The following is a 21,620-nucleotide window of genomic DNA, read 5'->3' as shown; positions in this document are numbered from 1 at the left end:
ATCGAGTCCACATGATAAAGTCTTGAATTAAGGCACTGTTATTAGGGGTGAAAGGGAAATGGACATGAGATTTATTATGGAGATATACAAATAATGGCAGTCACTGACTGACTGGATGTCAATCTCAGTGGAGAAAGGAACATTTCACATGATTTTACAGTTTGGACATGTGGGAATATGTGTATTCCATTCACTAAAAGGGGAAAATGGGAAGAGAAATTAGAGATGACAATTTTAAGTTTGGATATTCTGAGTTTTAGGTGTTTATGGATATCTCCATATGGAGATATTCAGTAGACAGCCAAAATATCTTCAATAGCTCAGGGAACACCCAAATGCTCCATGTGTAAGTCACATTTAGGTCTAAGCAAATATCAAGAATTCCAGTAGTAAAGAAGGAGAGTATATTAGATATCTCTGGAATAATAAATTTTTGAGGAATAGTTCTTAAATGGAAGATGCTGGTAGATAGGAATACATTAAAGCTATGTTAGACATCTTATGAAAGAGAAAAAGGGCAAAATAATAATAAACATATATAATAAATATATAAAATAATAAAGCTGTATCAGATGGCATAATGAAAAAGAATAGCTGAGAGAATAACATGCAGAGCACCTGATGAATATAATACAGGACTTCTTTCTTTAAGACAGAAATAAGTAAGGAATAAGTACAGATGTTGGGGAGAAAAGAGTGAAAAGCATCAGGCCGGGGCACCTGGGTGGCTCAGTGGGTTAAATCCTCTGCCTTCGGCTTGGGTCATGATCCCAGGGTCCTGGGATCGAGCTCCACATTGGGCTCTCTGCTCAGCAGGGAGCCTTCCTCCTCTCTCTCTGCCTGCCTCTCTGCCTACTTGTGATCTTTCAAGTAAATAAATGAAATCTTAAAAAAATAAAAAAATAAAAAAATAAATAAAAACAATAGCATCAGGCCCATGATTCATTTCTCCTGATTACCAGGGTAATATTTCTGAGGGAAAGAAAAGAAGGCAGGTGACATGTTTTCATTTCCTTATATACATGGCAACTGTTCCTTTGGGTGATATTTGTTAGGAGGAGAGTCCTTATCTATGGAATGTTCTTTATAGGCTGTCCCTGGCTTATAATGAAATGCATCTAGGATTTATGGATTTATGAGGCAAAGGTCATGAAAATGTGACATAAGTTCTACAATTCTCTGTGGGTGTAAAATAAAGATGTTTCATAATTGAACCCTTCTGATTATATAAGGTGAGCCAAAAACCTCACTAGGAAACCTCATCCGTTCTGGGTCAGATGGCTTTTGTCCAATGTGGAAAGGAAGGCCTAGAGAGCCGTATAGGGCATCCCAGACTTCTCTTTCTTTGTGTCTCTAGATTGCTTATGTGCTTGACATTGTTACTAAAAATTGAAATATGTAAGGTCTTTGATATATGTGGTTTTGATTTGGTGATTTGATAATGTGTGTTGTGTCAGGTATTAATTTGGTGGGTTGGAGATACAGTAGACCTGTATTTTCTCCATGGATTATGAGCATAATTATTAGCTAAGAGTAAGGAGATCAGAGATGGGATTTAATAGAATATTAAGTAAAGATTTTGACTGGTATGTGTGGGGGAATGGAAGAGGAACTTTACCAGGAAGTATAACATGATTGCAAATAGGGATTGAGATTTAGCTAAATTAAGGTCAACCTGATGTGTAAATGGGAACAGCAACGTTGCACTAATAGAAATTGTGTCTAGAATGTGTAGGAGGTGCCTGCCCCATTCCACTCTGCATTAGAATACTTCATTTCTTCTGGCCTATAATACTCTAACTAGAAAACATTTATGGGTGACTAGGCAGATGTTAGGGACTTGGATAGATATTATGTACATGTTGGACAATAGAAAGTTTGGAGACATTTAGCTGAGAGAAAAGAAGACTTCCAGAACAGGCCTCAGATAATTGAACTAGAATCGATGGTTGGAAGTTATGGGGAAACATTTTATGACAATTTAATAAGGCATTTTAAAAAGCTTTCCAAATACAGAAAGTACAACTTTAATCTAGAAATTTTATCACCCCGTAGAGATTTTAGGGCAACAAGGCTAAGGTGAGTCCAAGAACGTGTATTTTTTTTAAATTAAAAAAAATATTTACTTTTTTTTTTCTTGAGAGAGAGAGAGCGAGCATGAATTGGGGGGAGAGGCAGAGGGAGAAGCAGACTCCCCACAAAGCAGGGAGCCTGATGTGGGACTCAATCCCAGACCCTGGGTTCATGACCTGGGCTGAAGGCAGATGCTTAACCAACTGGGTGACCCAGATGCCCAGAATGTGAATTTTTAAAAACTGAACAGGATAATCTATCATGTAACTAGATTTGGGACTACTGAGCTCATTAATGTAGTGAATATTTGAACCTCTAGAATATTTGAACTAGATGATAGGTCAGATCCTTTCTAAACTGAGATTGCATGAGTCTGCAATGGACCACATACTGGAGACCAGCAGCAGTTGTTTTTGAATAAGTACTAATCCTTATGCTGGTAGCTCTAGGGAATAGCTGGCTTCTGGATAAATTGTTTTCTGTGGCTGCCCAAAACTTAGCCTGCCCATTGCTTAAGATATGACGCACTGATGGGATCTTAATCAGATGGTGGGAATCCTGACAAAAGTGAGCTATTTAGTTACTCATCAATGCTGATCTGTGTCTGAAGTGCTTTAGTCAGAAGGACTAGCAGGTGTGCACTTCAAGACTTTTTACCCAGGTGTAAGGAGGTCACTTGGGAATTTTAATTTTGGAGGGCTTCAACCCTGAGGATGAAGCATATTATCGGGCCTGGTCTGCCGTTCTTCACTGTCTCTGTTGACCATTATGTCAATGTTCACAAATCTGGACATGGTATCCAAAGCAATGGCTGAGAAAATTCTATCTACAATATCCATAGAAAGGAAAAGTTACTAATGATATTTCTTTCCACAAAGCATATTTTCAACAGTTCTAGGGACAACAGCTTCACAGAGGAGAGGTCAAGCACTTCCTCCCATGGTGTTCTGTCAGACTTCAATTTTCTTGTAACCAAAAATATAATAGTCCCTGCTCCTCTGTGGCATGATAGACTGTGTTTAGCTTTTAACAATTTTTGTCTCTTTTAGTTATGTCATCTTCATGAAAGGATGCTACTCTCTTTGTAAGCCATGATCACAGATTCTAAATTTTTAGATAACTTTTTTGGCCAAAGTTTCTAAAACATGCCAGGTGGAAAGAGTCATCTGGGGAAACTTGTTAAAAATACAACTTCCCAGGTCTTATACCCAGAAATTCATACTCAGTGGCTCTAGAAAGGCCTGATAATCTATGTTTTTAATGAAGACTCCAGATGGCTCTCTAGGTTAGCAATTCCCAAAGGTGGCTTCTAATTCGAATCATCTGAAGAGTAGTCACATGTTAGTCCCAATAATTTCTGAAAGAGGAACTTGAGAAATGTATATTTTTTAGTTCTCCAAAGGATACCCATGTGTAGCCCCTATGAAGCATAAATACCTTAGGATTTTACTTCACATAAGAGAGTATCTGATTTGGGCCTCTAGGTATGATTGCCTCATTAAATATGGGAAGAACGATGATATCTTTAGAAAGAACCAAGGTGAAATTCTGTACTGATCTTAGGGATAAAACATTCAGTTTGACTTAAGTTGTATAACATCTCTAGAACAGGATTTGTCAACCTTAGGACTACTGGCATTTGAAATGGAACAATTTGTTGTGGGAAACTTCCCTGTGTAAGGTGTTTATCAGCCTCTCTGGCCTCTACCCTCTAGATGCCAGTAGCACTCCTCTCCCCAACTGTTGCAACCAAACAATGTCACTAGATAAGGTCAAATGTCCCTGGGGGGAAAATCACACTCAGCTGAATACCACTGTTCCAGAGAAAGGATAGAACACTGATGGTAATTTAATCAAATTCAAAATCTTTATAATATAAATGAAAAAGCTGCCCTAATCAACTGGTTTTTTATCCTATGGCCTCTCCAGGATATGATATAGACTCTCATGACTGACCTTGGGGGGATATAAATGCTTTCTAAAAACTAAAAGTAGAGAGTTATTGTTTCTTGAATTAAAAAACAACCTGCCAGGTGTATCAGGACTCTGGCCTCAATATTGCAATTTAGACCAATTCATCATGATTTTATAGAAAAATAAAACCTCAATGATAATGTAACTCTTTTCAATATGCAAAAATCTTGAATATTTAGGTCTTACGGGTAGGTCTTACGGGTATGGCCTTCAGGCAAAATTAGGGAATCCTATCTATCTTTAGCCAAATAAGCATTAAGTACTTGGAAATATTTTTTAAATTAGGTAACTTCTTTGTCATAAAAATTTATGATTGGTAGAATCATACATTACTATGCCTAAGAAGAGCTCAGTAATTTTCTTTTCAGTTTTTTTTTTTTTTGAACACTGTGCCACAAATGGCAAATCCAGAGTCAAGAATGGTCATTTTTATGAACTTAAATGATACAAAATCATTTTACTCAAGAATTAGGAAACTATAATGTTTAAGGACACTGTCCCTAAGACTGCTTTGACTTCTGACACCAATTCCAAGTTTCAGAGGGCTCTGAATGCCACCCAGTTAGTTGGTTTTTTTTTTTTTTTTTCAGCTTAAATAACAAAAATTTATTTACAATTTCTGGGAGGGTGGTTATCACCTCCCAACCTGGAGGAAGGCACAAACACTGTAGGAAATCATTCAAAAAATCACACTGTCCCAACACCTCTGGCTGACACAGGAAGATCAAAATGATTCCCTTAAAAATTGGTCAGTCTTTGTTCATCTGAGAAGGGTTGGGAGAACAGGTGCAGAGGGGACCATCATATAATACTGTGGGTGTGCTGGACCCCAAGCTGGTCCTCAAACACTGGGGGGTAAAACATACCCATTTCTCTGGGGGTCAAAGCCACCAAGTTTTGATAATTCACTAGAAGGAGTCACAGAACTCACCGACAATTATTATAATTTCTTTTATGACTTACTACTGGGAAAGGACACAGCCAAAGAAAGAGACTCGTAAGATGGAGTCTGAGCGGGTTCCAAATATGAAGCCTCCTTTGTCCTTAGGATATAGCCTTGCAGAATTGATGTGTGACAATATGCCCAGAGTATTGCATACCAGGGTAGCTCACCATAGCTTCATTCTTCAGAATTTTTAAAGGGCTCCATTATGTAGTCATGGCTGAGTGATTGATTGCCCTTGTGTTTGAAAACCAATGCTAGGTTGCAGATGCCGTGTGACTCCTATATCACACACTAAAACATGATTGGTCTTTCTAACATAACCAACATAAAGTATAAATGACATGTTGATCTTTTTGACATAGCTAATTCCCACCCCCAGACTGTTGGGTGTGACAAGTTTCACCCTTCGGGGATGGCTAGCTCATGCTCTAAACAAAGGTACTTGTATCAGATATGACATAGATTGCATCTCAAAAGTTGAGGGCAAAGCCAGACTTCTCTTTGGGCAAAGCCAAATTCTTTACATAACACATATTTGAGCAATAGAAACTTATAGAGCCTGTTTGACATACATATGTGCAGATTATTGAGGATCTGCTATGCTTCAGATGTTTTCATATAAATTATTTCCTTAAATCTTCACATCAATTTATAATATAAGCAATGGTATCATAAAGCCACAGCACAATAATTTGACCTCATATATTGCATTATTGTTTTTTAATTTTTTAAATATTTAAACAAATTTAAAGTCCTCTTCTTTATATAGTGGTGGAATTTGCCTATAATTATGCAACATATGATTTGTCAGACCAGTCTTCCTTTTCCTAAGACCAGTGTTTATTCTATTCCATTCCTCCCTTAAACTGTAGTTACAGTTTTTTAAAAATGTATTTGAACATAATTTAGGGATGCCTGAGTGGTGCAGTTGGTTAAGTGACTGACTTTTGGTCTTGCCTGAGGTCATGAGACTAAGCCCAGCATTAGGCTCTGTGCTCAGTGCACAATCTGCTTAAGACTCTTTCTCCTTCCCCTCTATCCCTCTCCCCTGAGCTCTCTCTTTCTATCTTGCTCTCCTTTTCTCTAAGATAAAGAACTAAATATTAAAATATATATAACTTAAAATTTTAAATTGCTGTAAATAACCTAATACTAATCACACAGCTAGTACTTAATAGGCCAGAATCTGAAGCTAGCCCTTTAGGTCCCATGGTTTTCCATTATTCCAATGCTGTACGCTACAATGGAAGGTAGTAGTATTCATAGGACTCTGGGATTGGCTTAGAACACATGAATAGCCTTTGGAAAATATTTCCAATGATCCGTGGGGACTCAACAGATGCTTAGAGAGGTTTCTGGTAGCCTGATATGATAAAGGAAATTGAGATACATGTTGTTTTTGTGACTAAAACGAAGGTCCATAGCAAACCAGAAAATTTGTTTCAGTTAATGCTCAGGACTATGTAATTCTGGTTCATGATTTTTTTGTGGTCATTGAATAGACTATTTTGCCATCTCAGAGACTGAATCAAATTTAGGTCATGATGGTTCCCTTTACAAAAGGGCATAATCTTACTTCTTAACCGCCCAGAATATATTTTTGTATTGCCATTGACTATTGGGTACAATCCCATTAGGAAGATTATCCGAGTTTATGTAACTGTTATACAGTATCCTTCTAAATCTAAAATGCTACTAAAATTTAGAAAATTATTTGTGGCTCTTAAAAAAAACTTATTCTGCTATTTAAATAATGATAAAACTTGCCTATTATGAGGCCAAAATCAACTCAATTTTTTAAGAGCATTTTTCTCTTCTTCTATCTCCCACATAAATATGATTATTATCTTTTTGTATAGTTTTATAGCTAAAATTATTAAAATTATTCTGGCCTATCAGTCCTAGTAGCTGTTGAATGACTTGAAAAGGTTATTAATGGCCAGATAACCCCTCTAGATTAAGTTGAAAAGAAAGCATATCACAGTACTCCACAAGTATCAAAGAGCATAAGGAATATTATGAAAACCTTACTGGCAACATGTGAATTGGGCCTCTTTGAAACATCTAATTCTGCAAGCATCATTTCTTATAGCATTTTTAAGAAATAGCAAGGCTCACTGAACACTGCCACAGGCAAAAGGAGTACATCAGGCATCACAATATTAAGATAGTAATAATAATGTCTCATTTTGCATAATTCTTTACATTTTTCAAAATGTTTTCTGATATATAGAATCAACAAGAAAGAGCAGTAAGGAATTGTTACTCAGATTTTTATTTATTTATTTATTTTGTCACTCAGATTTTTAGTTGGCTGTCTTTGATGCCTTGCTCAGTGTTCTGCAGTTGTTACGACGTAGAGACATTTCAGAGGAAAATGTGTTTGACCACCTGAAGAGATAGTTATTATAGTTTCCCTACCAGAAAACTTGAGCTTTGTACACCGAATCACAAAATTTCCTGAAGTTTATTTGTGTCTCATCAGTAAAGAAGAAATACAGGGAAAAATAAAAAAGAGAGATATATAACTAACAATATCAGTGTTAAAGAGGTAGACAATAGACTCCTTCCCTTACCAGTGGTTTTTGAAAACTAGCTCAATGATCAGATCCCTTTGAATTATACTGAACATTTATTGAAAATACAGAATCATTATAGGTGGGACTCAGCAAACTTTTAATTTTAGCAAGTGGTTCCAAGTGAATCTTATGTCTATGCAGATTTCAGAACCATTGCCTTAGTGAATCAGATAATCTGACCATTCTTTTTGGGGAATAAGTATTCACAAATAGGGAAGAGCTTAAGTTATGAGGTATACAGTATAGGGATAGGAATAAGTGGTGTTAAGATTAGGAAGTGTAGAAAATGGAGGTCACCTCTATTGAGATTATAGGTCTCCAAAAATAGCTATATACTTCCTACACAACAGAGAGGGATTGGCTAGAAAAAGAAATGGGCAGATCCATGTAATATTATCAGATGTTTCTCTATTGCTTATCTGGGTATGGAGCATAGGGGAAGATCTTCAGTCTTTTAGGGCCCATGACTGACTGGAGATCTTCAGAAAATTTTTCTTGTGAGATACTTAGAAATGGTGGGACATCACTGAGCTTCCAGGGACAGTAAACTGTTGTAGAAAATGGTGTAGAAAATTTGAGTAACATAATGAGCCTATTGCAGATCACATGATTTCCTATGATTACCTCTTCCATTTAATTTAAATTTCAGCATTAAATTTTATGTTTGAATGTTACAAATGCTTCATTATGTTTTCCTACATTTCTGGGTGAGGGCTTATACTGAAGTATATGACAATTACTATTTTTCTTCATGTAACACTGATTCATCATGTAACTGACTAAAGGTGTATATATGTATTTTATAATTTGATTCTCATTGATCTACAGTCGTACCTCAGGGGAGCTTACATTTGACTGCATGAACTTGGTCCCCTTATAGTAGGGATACAGACATAAGAGATCAGTCTCTACTTTCAAAGATTTCCTACTGAAGTAGGAGAAAAAGAAATAAACTATTCTTATACAGTATGATGGGAACTATGAAAGAGGTCAGGATATGTCTGTAGTGTAGGTCACCATGGACTCACAGAGGAGAGATGACCAGGTCAATTTTTGGACAGAATAGGGAAAGATTTCATGATGAGGTAAGTATTAGACAAAGGGATAATCTAGGCATAAAGATATGCTAGGCAAATGAAGTGGTAGTGTTGGGTAATGGGATTTCCAGCCAGAAGGGGCAACATGAGAGGAAAGCTAGCAGTTGATAGAGGACACACTACATCTTCAAACAGTTCAATTTTTCCAGAGCATAGATATTGAGGGTTAGAATGGTGAGAGATGCTGTTGTTGGAGAGGCAGGCAGAGAACTGTGAAAGACTCCATTTACCATCATGTGGAATTTGAATTTATCATAGAGGTAGTGGATATCTGTTGAAGGCTTGGAAACAGGAAGCTAAATAATGATTCAGTGTTCAGCTTAGAAAAAATTTCTCTGATAGCAGTGTGGAGGATGTACTTCAGTTAGAGGATTTGGGATGTTGGATGGCTACTAAAACAATCCAGATGAGAAATGAGGATGGAAGCAAAGCATTGATGGGAGTAAATTGATGTGAGAGATTAACTAGTAGGAAGAGAAAAAAGATGGGACTTGGTGATAGGTTTGATAGGGGGTGATAGAAGAGGGAAGGGTCTATGAATACTGTGTGGATAGTGGTATAATTTATAAGATGGAAAATCATTGTGGAATTAGCAGGTTTGGAGAAAAATTGTAAACTGAATTTAGGGTGTGTTGAGTTGTAAATGCTTAAATTACATTCAAGTAGAGATGAGAACTTGGTGAGATCATCCAGGGAGTGGAGGCACAGCGTCACTAAAATGGTGACAGTGGTCATGCTAACAGAGAACTACACTGCTATGGTAGTGGTAGATTTTGTCAAAAGCACAGAGTTTTTCTGTGTTACTTTTGATTTTTTCTTTTTAAAAATGTATTTCTTTATTTTAGAGAGAGCATCTGCACAAGTGAGTGGGGAAGAGACAGAGGGAGAGGGCAAGAATCTCAAGTAGACTCCCCATTGAATGTGGACCCTGATGTGGCACTCAATCTCATGACCCTGAGATCATGACCGGAGCTGAAATCAGGAGTCCCATGCCTAACCGACTGGGCCACCTGGGTGCCCCTATTGTGTTACTTTTGATTTTGATAAAGAATTACAAGTTACAGTGCCACAGAATGCACAGAATTTTTGCTTTGCTTCACAAGTTTGTAGCTCACTTAATGCACTGCTATGTTCTTTCTGTGTCTGGCAAACATAAAACATTTTCTTCTCTGAAAAATTGCAGTGTTTGCCTTGGGATGTGATAGAGGTTCTTTATAACTGACTGCAACCATATATGCAGTTAAAAAAATAAGAGAGGTGAGAATAGAAGACTTGGAACAAGTTAAAAAAACAAACAAACAAAACAGATATTGCTTCAAGCAATATTTGAAGGGATGAAAGACATAGGAGAGCATATTGTAAAGAAATAAAAAAAATTAAGAGGAGGAGAACTATCAAAGTGGTATTAATCTATAACAACACACAAACCAAGGAAAATAAAAATTGGGTTATACTGATATTACATTTAGCATGTGAGGAGACTTTAGAAAAAGTAGGTTCATTTAGTATATGGGGAGAGAGAAAAAAAATTGCTTGGATAAAGAAGAAGCAGTTTATAAAGAAGTGACCAAGATGTCCTAATGTTCTCTTCAGCTTAACTTAATTTTGGATAGATTTCTTCCCTTGGCCATTATTTTCTTACAACACTTACAAAAGTATTTGTATTTATAAATCCTTTCTCTGATCCTTCTAGAGGTAAGTCTCCCAACCTCTTGAGAGTCTTATAATCTCTCAGGAATTCTCAAAAAGCTTGAAAATCATTCCTTTGCCATATAAACAGAGAAGATAGGACTCTATCTCCTTTTCATGAGAGAATAAGAGCTTAACTTTCATCAGAGCTAATTAATAAATACAGATGGCTTAATCAGGTTGATCAACCTCCCCTCTCCCCAGTGTCTTCCAGTACTATTCCACTAACCTCATCTAATGCTTAAATATTGTCTGCCTTTTTTTTTTTCTACTAGAGTTCATTTTCTTTGCCCTATTGCAATAGCCTTGATCCCAATTATATTAATCTTGAAAAAGTCTTCCTTGACTGTTTAACTGCTTGGTACAACTTTTCTTTGATAAAAATGACAGATAAGATAGATTTTTCTTTCAAGAAGCATAACAGTGAAGGGAAGAAAGATGGTAGAGTTTAAGAAGGACTTAGTGTTAAAGATTTGCTATTTATGAAGACGGGAAAGACAAGGACATGTTTATGTGACCTTACGTGATAGCACTATAACCAAAAAGCTATACCTTCTCATTCCCATCTTGAATCTTCATGCTTGACTCAGTGTCTTTACTTCTGACTTGATATCTGGATTCCATCTCTTGGCTGATAGATGGAAGTTCATTGACAGTGTTTGTATCACCCCTTTCTGCTACCCCTGAGTTGCCTGTTCTTTTAGTTTCCCCTTAAACTTTTCCTCTTTTTCTGAGTTTCTTACACTCTACAGGTAAAGTATTCAGAATAATACTTTTAACATTTAACATTAAATGCCATGGAATTAACTTGAAAATATATATTGTATGAGTTTAAACTGATTCCTATATCTTATCTGATACTGTGTGTATTTTTTCACCTAGCTATCCATCCATTCATCCATCCAGATAGGTACCATTTACTGTGCCAGTTACTATGTTTAGTCTTGGAAATATAGAAATGATTAATAATACCATATAAAATCTGGTGACATTTGTTATGTCCCAGATATTATACTAAGCATTTTATATACAATAATTCATTTATTTCACAAAGCTCTAGTAATAAAAAAATTACACTAAGAAATTGGTCCATCTGACTGTGGACCTGACTAGGGAAGACCTGATGTTGCAGCACAAGTCTGAACAAAGTCTGGTAGCAGGTTCCCTCTTTCTGGGGGGACATCAATCTTTTTCTCCTAAGGCTTTCAACAGATTGGAAGAGGCTCACCCACAGAGAGTAATCTGGTTTAGTCAAAATCCGATTTTAATATTAATATCATTTTAAAAATAACTTCCACAGTGATCTCTAGACTGTTGTTTGAGAAATGGGTATTGTGGCCTATGCCCCTCAACTAGTAGGTGATAGATTCAGAATTTGAACCCAGATCCGATTTTAACATGTCTACTGTTAATAACTATAGGATGAACATTTTCAATCTCTGTGCCTAGGCAGCTTTTAGTTTATTAGGGAAGTCATATATGAAGTGAAATAATTTGCATTGATAGAGAGGAAATGATTAACTCTGTTTGGAAAGTCCAGAATCTTCCTGGAAGGAGGAATTTAAATTTGAAATTAATTTGAATTTAAAATTAATAAGACTTTGTGAGTTGGGACAAAAGCACATTATAAGAAAATGTTATAGCATGTGAAATGTGGTAAGTATAAAACAGCTGGTATTGAGAGAGAATAAGAATTTTGGTGTGGCTTCCAGTGGTATAAAGTGCCTGTGGATGTGAGGGTGGAATGAGCTGAAGATCAGGAGATGATAATGGCCATCCCAGTTAGTTGGGGTGGGACTGGATTTTATTTTGTGGTTAGGGGGCAGGGAGCCAATGAGGAATTTGAAAAAGAGAAAAATTATTGGACTTTAGTTTTTTAAAAATTTTTATGAACATATAATATATCATTTGCCCCATGAGTACAGGTCTGTGAATCATCAGGCTTACACATTTCATAGTACTCACCATAGCACATACCCTCCCCAATGTCTATAACCTAGTCACCCTATCCCCACCCCCCCATGCCCCCCAGCAATCCTCAGTTTGTTTTTGCAAGATTAAGAGTCTCTCATGGTTTTAGACTTTAGTTTTACTAAAGATGCTATAGTCTGTCAGAAAAATTTGTGGAAGACTTTGAAATAGAGCAAAAGCAAAAAATGAAGGTGTCTTCATTCAAAATGTATGTGATGTCTAGCACATCCTTCTGGGTTATTTGTTTCTATGGAGTTTGCATCTTTCATTGTCTGAGCTATTTAAAACTGTAAGTTGTAGATCATGGCAATGCAAATGAATCTTGTCCATAAATGTGCAAATGAATTCTGTCTGGTGGAAGGAAAATAAATTTCCCTTCCTGCTATGGAAAAAGTCAGTTTTGCAACTGTTTATAAATTCAGTTCAGCATTCCTGGTTAGCCCATTTTAATGTGGTATTTAGAATTGTCCTTTGACCTCATTACAACATCTTATTGGTTCCCTCTTAATTGATTAGTTATATCAAATAATTGATAAATATTCATTTTATATTTACCTAAAGTTCATCATTTTGTTTAAAATAGTTTTTCTTTAACTAAAAGAAAAAATCTTTTAGGGAAAGATTTTTCCCTAAAATTTTTTTAGGGAAAGAAATCTTAAGGGAAGAGATGCTATAATCTGTACTAAAACAGTGATAGCATATGGGGATGGAAGGAAGCTGAGGGGTTATAGATGGCTTTGGGATATAGACTGACAGGACCTAGTGCTCTGATGGGATATGGAAAGTGAGGAAGTATGAGAATTCAAAAGTGATTCCCTGATTTCTGGCATGCTTGATTACATAGATAACATTTTCTTTTATAACTATATGTCCCACAGGGAAAAAAGACATCAAGGCACACATTTATAGGGGGTTATTGATGTTTGGTGGTAGAGTTCTGAAGAATCTGAGACTAGAAATTCTGATTTGGAACTCAAGTGTATACATTTAAATTTATGAGGATAAATAAAATGAGTAAAAAATAAGTTAATGAAAATAGAATGGAACACAAAAAAGGAAATGTAAGGTGAAAATACAATTGGTTTCAATATAGAGCACTTTAGGGAGGAGCATAGTGAAAATATCCAGTAAAAGAGATTAAAAGTAAATATCTTTTATTTAGGATGGTGTTATAGAAGTCAAGAAAGGACAATGTTTTAAGAAGAAAAGGCTAATCAATAGTGTCAACTGCTACAAATTTGTCCATTGCATTTGGCAATGTAAAAGTCAGTGGTGGCCATTAACAATAAAGTTTAAATGTCCAGTTGGGAGGATAGAAGCAAGTTGGGAATTAGAAAATTGGATAGAAAACAATGGAAGCTGTGGAAAAGGAGGTAAGGATGAATATAGAATTAAGGCAGAAATTTTTAAGATTGAACATAGCATAAGGGAAAGCCATTCAAAGACAATGAAAAGAGAGAGGGAGTAATTGATAAAAAGAAAGCTTCAAGTTAGATGGACTCAGAATCCAAGTGCAGGTATCAACCTTCAAAAAGAGGAAGACACTGTTTTACCCTCATACTCAGGAAAGGAGGAATAACTAGGAGCAGTAGATTAGATTAGATAGAAAGATAGATTAGAAAGAAGGAAGGTGAGAGAAATTTTATTTGATGATTTTCATTTTCTTGCACTCAGAGTGAAGGAGTGAAATTCAAGAGGAAAGATAAAATTATAACTAACCCTTGAGTTGAATGGGAATGGGAGCGATGAAAGAAAAAGTCTATATGGTAAAATTAGTTTATTAAAAGTAACTTTGGTGTTGGTGTATTGCTCTTTCCAAGGTTTTGTTTTGCAGGTGTGAAACAATTATGCCATGAATAGTTGCTAAGAGATTTGCCTTCTATTAAATAGCTTCTTCATCTTCTTATACTTTTTATAGTTACTCTTTATAGTGTATTAGAACACTATGGGGACAAGGATTAGTCCCCCAAATCTCAGATAGGTATGGGTAACTCCAACAGTCCCTCTAAAACTGCTACCCATCAATTTATATCCATTACTGGGAACACTGGGTCACGAGATGATATGATATAGAAAAGATAATTTCCAGTGAGGTAAAATTGTAACAATAAGCTTTATGGTAGGTGGAAACAAAGAATTAGGAAGGGCAGATGGAGAAGGCATCAGAAGTGAAATATATCAAAAAGGGAAGGGATGATGTAAAGGATAAACTTCATCTCACAATTTTGCTTAGAAATGACCCAGGGATATGGCTAATGATGGTTATTTACTTTTAGCAGGGCAGTATTCATAGATAAGGACCCAGTAATTTTAGATTGATTCTTTTCTATGTGATGTATCTCAGGTCACTTCGGTGTTTTCCACAGAAGAAGTAAGTAATATCAAGTATTGGAATGCCTGTGGCAATATCTTTTTTAGAAGCCTTCTGATTGTGAAACTAATATTAAAAAAATTCTAAGTTGTGACTATGATGAAGACTGGGGAAATGACTTGACTTCAGAAAGTTCTATCCGATGGAAACAGATCTTGGTTAATTCTACTTGGTGATCACATTTTCCTGGGAAAATTCTGTTTCATGGAGATTTCTTATGAGAAATTTTGTTTAACAACTGAGTGAACTTGGCAAAATAGTAATTTTATAGAGTTGATTTTTCAGGAGAAAAATATATGAATTGCTTTAACAAATCATTAAGAATAGGATATATAATACCCACATGTCACTTCATGTATAAAACACTGTATTTTCATGACTTGGATAGTTTCACAGAACTGGGTAATAATTATTTTCCAAGTTGATGCAATGATTTTTATCTCTCAAGAGAACTGTTTGTGACTGATAAGACCTAATATATATTGAAAGCTTATTATGTATTGAATGTTGTTCTGAGTGCCTTATGTGTGTTAAATTGTTTAATTCTCATAACCACTCTATGATTTAGAGTATTTTTATTCTTATTTTATAAATGCAAAAATGAGCTGTAGAGTTGAAAAGTTGGCAACTGACATAGCATTTAGTGAAGCTTTAAACCCAACTGCATTGATGTTATTGTGGAAGATACCCACATCCTCTTGCTAACTTCCTGCTTGGACTGAGTAACTTGTTGCTACATTCTTTGGATACTCTTCCTTGCCTATCATAAGGAACTTCCCTACTTGTAGCACCTGCCTTCTGTTGCTGTGATCCTCCAACTTAAGTACACTTAGAATCAAGGCATTTTAGGGAAAAAAAAAAAAAAAACCAGATTCCAAGGCTCTAATCCCAGAAATTCTAATTCTAGGAAGTCAGAGTGGGTCCCTTGAATTTGCATTCTGAACTAATTTCCTGAGTAATTCTAAAGCAGGAGGCCCACAGAACACACTTACTGAAACTATCTCAGGAAATAGAACTAGTTTTAGTTTCTGGTGTGTTCTGCTATAAATAAATGGATTCTAATGAATTATATTCCATGGTTAACACTGTGTATGTGTAGGTGAGTTTTATGACTGAAAATAAAATATTGGATAATTTATATAGGTTAGTAATATCTTTGAGAAGCTTTTATTTTTACTAGACATTTTTATTTCACAAATATCCTCACTGAACCTGACTCTTTGTTGTAAAATCTTAAATGTTTTACATATTATAGTCTTGGGCAAAATCATGACATTAAAGCTTGTTAAAAAGTTAGCTTGGGAAACACATTATGAGAAATATCATGAATTTACTATCCTCCATTCTGCTTTTTAAAATTATAACTATGTATTTATGTCATTAGGTATATGTGTATATTTTTGTAGGTATATATTTAGAGAAGTAACCTTTTTCAACTTCACTTTTCAGCTTTCATTTTCAAATACAGATGTATCTTTTTATCAAGTTCAGCAATCCAATCTCTAGTGTTGAAATAAATTTAGGAGGCCATTTGTTAATATTAGTTACCATTTCTAAATAGAGTTCTTGCCAGTCAATATTATATTTTTGAATTTCTGTGGTAGCAGTGGTGGTTAAGTGCCCAACATTTACAGGTTTCATTCTAGTATGCAGGGAGAGATCAGGAACCAGTTAAGGTGGGTGCTGAGGTTTTCTTTCCGGATCTGCTGAAGGAGCAGCCTTTTTGCTCCTTGCAGTTTACCTAAAGAGAAAAGATTTCACATGTTGCCAAAGAGAGGGCGTGCCCAGGCTGGATGGGGCTGTGAAAAAGATCCGCAGCCTCATGAAGATCCATCAGCTGGACAAGGTGTTCGTGGCCACGGACGTCATCAGGACAGAACACGAGGAACTGAAGAAATGGACCAAGTTGTTGCCCAAGATTGTGGTTCAAGCCCACGTGGGAGGAACTGAAGCTCTACAGGGGCCGCGGCGTGGCCATCCTCGACCAGTGGATCTGCTTGCACAGCAGGTTCTTCATTGGGTCTCCAGGTTTTCTTTCCGGATCCGCAAGGAGAGCGAGCTCCTCGGGCACAACCCCTGCATGACGCACAACCACTTCTGGGAGGAAGCGTGCAAACAGCACGCGCACGGCAGGGTTGTCTACTGAGCAAGCCATGGCCTCCTGAGCCCCGTGTGCTGGACTCCTTCTACATGGACCTTAGTCTCTCTCTGACCACACGTGTGGCCTCGGAGTCGCTCCTCTTAGCCGGGCCGGGCCTCCCCACCATCGCTCTTCCGGGTCACAGCCCACAGACCTGTGAGCCATGGCGCACGTCCGTTCTCAGTGTTTCCCCTGTGGTCGGCTGCTGGGACCCTGGTTACGTGTTACATGCGGTCTGAGACTTGATCTCTGCTGCCTGCAAGGCCATCGTGGCATAAGGAGGTACGGAGGCTTGTTTTGCGGGCCTGGGTCTGGAGGGTGCGGGCCGTCAGTGACCGGCAGTACGGCCCAGAGGGTGGTGCGGCGCTGCGTGCCCGTGGACCTGCTGCCGTTTCAGCCTGCTGGTCCCATTCCTTTTGCCCTCAGACCACCTTGAAGCTCCCGACAAGTTGGCGGGAAGGTGAATCCCCACCTTGCAGAATTGGGGCTGAGGCCCTTGAGGACTGGTGAAGTGCTCTGTCTTCTCCCTGGCTCAGAGTGCTGCAAGGTTCCTGGGCAGGTCTTTAGGGGTTTGTTGGGTTTACACGGAGAGGAGCCCCTAAGGCTGGCTGAGGGGCTGCAGGCTGGCTGCAGGTGAGCGCCGTGGCAGCATGGGGTTGGGGGGTTGATAGCCTGGACCCTGCCCCTTGGTGGGTGCAGTGGGCAGAGGGGCCGAGGAGCACTGGCCCTTCAGCCTTAGAAGGGCTTGGGAGGAACTGCTGAGCTTGGGACTCATTGTGCCACTGCCCAGAAACCCCTTTCTGGGCCAGTGTGGCCACCACCCATCTCCTCTGACTGGGAGCCCCAACTTCCCACAGACATCTTAGGTGACCTAGTGAGGCTACAACCCAAAGCCGGGAGGCTGCTTCTGTGTCTTCTTCTGTTTGGCTTTGAAAACCCACCCAGAACACGTGCTAGGGTCCTATGGTGTCACTCACAGCCTTGTTGGGGGATTGGTGACGAAGTATTTATTTGTTGCCCATTTGTACCTTCTTATATTATTAGTAAAATATGTTTTCTAGAAAAAAAATACAGCAAAGAGATAGTACTGGTAACAAAAAATGCTTAGGTGGGGTTATTCCATGTTAGTAATGAAGTAAAGATTCGTATATCTTAGTATCTACTGAATGGGGTATATTGTTCTCATACTTTTATTAAAATTAAGGAATTTAAGACTCAGTATTGAAGAGAAAGCTATTCTGTAGGGTCACCATAAGCAAAGTAAAAAACGTCTAAAAACTGGACTCAGTTTTGCCTTGACTGGAGCACTTGAGAATAAATGAAAGATCAAGTGCTTCAAGTTCCAAATCTTAGAGCATCTGTGAGATGATTATAGTTTGGAAATTTTCCCATGCAGAAATAATTAATTGCTCATTAGGCAATAAACAAATTTCACTCATGATATTTAACTTTAAAATTTTTAAAATATTTAATATAAATGTGGATTTTAAAGACTGTGTTAGTCACCATATAGTACATTATTAGTTTTTGATGTAGTTTTCCATGATTCATTGTTTGTATGTAACACCCAGTGCTCCATGAAGTCATGCCCTCCTTAATATCCACCACCAGGCTAACCCATCCTCCCAACCCCCCTCCCCTCTGAAACCCTTAGATTTTAACCGGGAGTCCAGATTAGATCACTCCTCATAACTAAAGGAGATTTTATATCAATTCATAACACATGTCTGTCAGAATTTATGAGAGCCAACATTCTTTCTACTGTTCGCTAACTTACAAAGCCCTTTGTTGAGGTCAGTCTAGGTTTATTACATTATATCCCTAACATTGAGGAGAGAACTTAGTTGTTCTTAGTGTAAGATAGGGATGGACAGAATGTGTTAGGTTATTTACCACATGAAAGTGGGTGAATGTACTCTGTACAATAATGATAATGGTATAATAGTGGTAACTGTTTTTTGGTATTTACTATATACTTGGTACCTACTGAGCACATCATGTACTTTATTTCACTTGATTTTGAGCAAACCAGTTGTTATTAAGTGTAATTGTCCTTAATTTACAGATATGGAAATTGAAGGTTAGAGTTTAAATAGCTGGCTTACATTTGCACAGCTACAAGGTGGAATGTGTAACCAAATGGAATTATTCCAAAGCCTGTGCTCTTTCCTATTTACATGCAATATTGGGCTTTGTATATTTGCTTTTCAGTTTTATTATCTATAGATTGTAGGTCACGGATCAGAGCCCAGATCAAGGGCCTTTGGCCAATCTGTATAAGGGAAATGTGTTGCCAAAATGAAGGTGTAGTCGTCATCCTAGGTTGAAGATGTACCCAACAAATTTTTAGGAAAGTAACTGTTTAACTTTTTTTTATAGCCAGCATGGTACATTTGATTAAAAAAAAATTTCCATGTCCTCTCAGAAATTTTTAAAATTAGTGTATGATCTAGGTCTTTAAAAAACTTTTATAGGAAAGGAGTTATACTTTATTGTTAAAATTAAAACTTTAAAAAATTAAAACTGTGTTTTGAGTTATTAAGTAACCTTGTAACTTTTTCATATCTCTTAAAATACTGTTAAGTTACATCTATGAGTAATTTGATTCTGGGTTTTTTGTCAGAGTTCATTACTGGGGCAGTAGTCTTTCAAAGAGCAGTTTTGATTCACATTATGGCAATTTCACTTAACAAAATGATTTCCAGAGAGACATTATGATAAATAACAAGGAATTGCTTGTACATTTTGTCTTCATAGTGCAAACCTTGGAATACTACAAAAATGTCTACTTCAAGAAATACTATTCACATACACACAAATGTAAGGATGAAAAATGTTTTTGTATATATACTGTTAAAAAATAACTCTCTACAGTTAGTTTTATACTTTACAAACAAAACCTGAAGGGTATGGATAAGTTGTCTTAAGGTAGTTTTGCTTTTAAGCAGTATCTTCTAATGCAGTTCTAGTATGGAGTTGTGCTTTCTCCTTCATTTCATAAGGATACTGTCCTGGTGTCTGAGATCTTAAGGTTTATAAAGAACTATATGGAAGAGTTAATCAGATATGGCTTCTCAGAGGAACACACTTTTAAGCTAGATTTTGAAATGATTGATAAAGAAGGATATTTCAGGTGATGAAAAAGATAATGGGAAAATAGAAATTGGAATTTAAAATATCTTCCAGGATGATAAGGAGGAGGAACACTGGGCTAAGTCATGTATGAGTTAAGAAGGATGAGAGGGAGCAGTGGATAACTATGTAGAATTTTGAATAAAGGCCTGAAGCATTTAAATTGGCTCATTGGTGGTGGAAAATTATATCCTTATAGTCTTGTGTAGCAGGTATGGTTAAAAACAAAAGACTAATTTGTATGAGACAGATGAGTAAGGGTAACAAAGAGTTGTTCAGTAAATTTCATGTTCAAGTACCTCTATTTGTCACTAAGATATGGCAGTGAATTAGAAATAATTTCTTCCTTCAACCCAATTTGGTCAGTCTTGGGAAGGAGACTGGAGTACTTGTAATATAAACAGAGGTGCTGTAAGAATAAAAAGAAATATTCAAAAATTTACTTGTAATTTGAAAAATTGAGGAATGTGTAATGGAAGGCATGACTTTTAAACTGGGTTTCAAGGATTAGTAGGATTTCACTTGGCGTGGCTAAAGGAAAGCCATTTCAGATGAAAGGACTGGCCAGGGGAGGGGTCAGCAGAGACAAGACTGCTGGTTAGCGCATTGGAAGTAATATGTAAAATGTTGAGAGTTGTTTTAAGCTCCCTGTAACATCACAGTGTCTAAATCTACATGTAGATCAAGGCTGGGTAAATAGGAAGACACTGTTCAATTTGCCAATGACTTTTTCCTCCACTTGTTTCTTATATGAGAATTATGATATAATTGAATTTGGGATTCGTAGAATTGTGGGATAAAGTGTCAATAAAGCTAGATCAGCTGGCAAATATACAGACAGAGGAATTTGAAATGTATATTGTCTTGACTTACATTTTCTAATCCCATCCTCATAGAAATTTTATGAGTAATAAGGGAAAATACTATTTTCCTATCCTATATGAGGCAATTTTGATTTAGAGACATTTGCTCCAGGTTACTCACTTGGTAAGTAGTGGAGAGGGTTTGAAACTAGGTTTCCTCAAGTCACATTTGTTTGTTTGTTTTTTATTAATATTTATTTATTAGAGAAAGTCGGAGCCTGAGCATGAGCTGAGGCAGAGGGACAGAAGGAGAAGGAGACACAGACTCCCTGCTGAGCAGGGAGCCTGATGTGGAATTCCTTCCCTGCACCCTGGGTCAAGACCTGAGCTGAAGGCACACCTTTGACTGAGCAACTCAGGCGCCCTGAGGTCAGATTTAGTCTCATTATACCATGCATGCAAAATGACAAGAGAAATAAACATTGGCACTGATTGATGAATAATAGTACAAAGTGAGAGTCAATGTAGAGGAAAGTAAGGAATATGCCTGAAAATCTCTAATTTCCTAGCAAGGGAGCTTTCTAGTCCTTGACTTTAAGAGACAGCATTTCCTCTACTGGTTGATAGTCTAGCTATGAAGACGGCCAATTGCTGAGATACATTATTAAACTGTTACATCTGAATTTGCAATCAGTTGGTCTGGTCATGCCCTATTTAGTTATTATTTGAATGGACAATGGTGAACTTATCCTCTGTGACAAATAGAAATGAATGAGCTCCTATTAACAGGGATCCATGGTCTATGAAGTTGATGTTTACTCATAATTTTTATAGTAAAGGGAAAA

General features: G+C 37.0%; 1 pseudogene; it reads left to right on the top strand.

Moving 5' to 3' along the window:
- Window positions 1-1,945: 1,945 nt before the first annotated feature.
- Window positions 1,946-16,784, top strand: LOC131999424 (GDP-fucose protein O-fucosyltransferase 2-like; annotated as a pseudogene).
- Window positions 16,785-21,620: the final 4,836 nt, after the last annotated feature.

Source organism: Mustela nigripes, chromosome 13 (genome assembly GCF_022355385.1).
Source record: "Mustela nigripes isolate SB6536 chromosome 13, MUSNIG.SB6536, whole genome shotgun sequence".
In the NCBI taxonomy this organism is placed as follows: domain Eukaryota; kingdom Metazoa; phylum Chordata; class Mammalia; order Carnivora; family Mustelidae; genus Mustela; species Mustela nigripes.
Note: the sequence above shows the minus strand (reverse complement) of the source record. Positions and strands in the feature narration are given on the sequence as shown.